The following is a 1,089-nucleotide window of genomic DNA, read 5'->3' on the forward strand; positions in this document are numbered from 1 at the left end:
GCTGAGTGAGGGCCTGGGCGGAAACCCCAGGACACTCAGGAATGTACTGTTCTTTGAGCCATTTCCTTTAACAAGTTGGAGGAAATAATAATTAACATAAACAGTAGTCCCCAGACTGAGCTCCATGCAGGAGAAATGAGAGCAGCAGACTTGCAAAGATTCAAGTTCAGGCTCGGGCTGTTCCGTGGGAATGAGGCCATGTCCGGAAGCACAGGGGGTGGGGGGCTTCCTTCCCTGAGACCTTAGCAGATACCTGCCTCCTGGGCTCTCCACCAGCGGCTCCGGTGCCCCGAGGCCTCTTTACTATTCCTGAGTATTCTTTAACCTGCCTCTAGCCAATCCCCAGACAAGGACAAGTAACAACCAGGGCCATCTGGGCAGTTCAGTCGGTTGAGCGTCTGACTTCGGCTCTGGTCATGATCTCACAGTTTCATGGGTTCGAGTCCCACAACAGGCTCTGTGCTGACAGCTCAGAGCCTGGAGCCTGCTTAGGATTCCGTGTCTCCCTCTCTCTCTGACCCTCCTCTGCTCGTGATGTCTTTCTCAATAAATAAATAAATAAGTAAAATGATGCCTGACTATCTCTCTATACAGTTTGAAATTTATCTAAAGTGCTTACCTTGTAGAAACAGGTGGAGCTGTTGGGGACAGTCCGACACCAGTCGGGGCCTGGGCAGGGGAAGCACATAGGCTTCTGGAGGACTGGAGAGGGGGGACCCTGTCACCCTCAGGCCAGGTCCTCGGGGGTCACGGGGTCAGGAGGGCAGTGGGGTCATGGGGTCAGGAGGGCTGGAGGGGTCATGCAGCCGACTTGGTGACACCAGGGGGAGTCCAGGCCAATGTGGGTGGGACTGCGTGGCCAGGGTCTGTTCACCCTCCAAACTGACAGAGCAGAGGCCCCATTGAGGATGGCAGGGCACACAGAGGACCTGTCCCAAGGGGGCAGGACCCAAAAGGAGGCTGATGAGGAACAAGGACAGAAAGGTCCGGCTTGAACACCAGAGGGAGCTGATCTCCTGTGCGTTAAGAGGGTGAGCACGCCAGCAGACTGAGGGTGTTCGGCAGACCCTGCTGCCCATGGCACCCAGC

This window comes from Suricata suricatta, chromosome 2 (assembly GCF_006229205.1).
Source record: "Suricata suricatta isolate VVHF042 chromosome 2, meerkat_22Aug2017_6uvM2_HiC, whole genome shotgun sequence".
Taxonomy (NCBI): Eukaryota; Metazoa; Chordata; class Mammalia; order Carnivora; family Herpestidae; genus Suricata; species Suricata suricatta.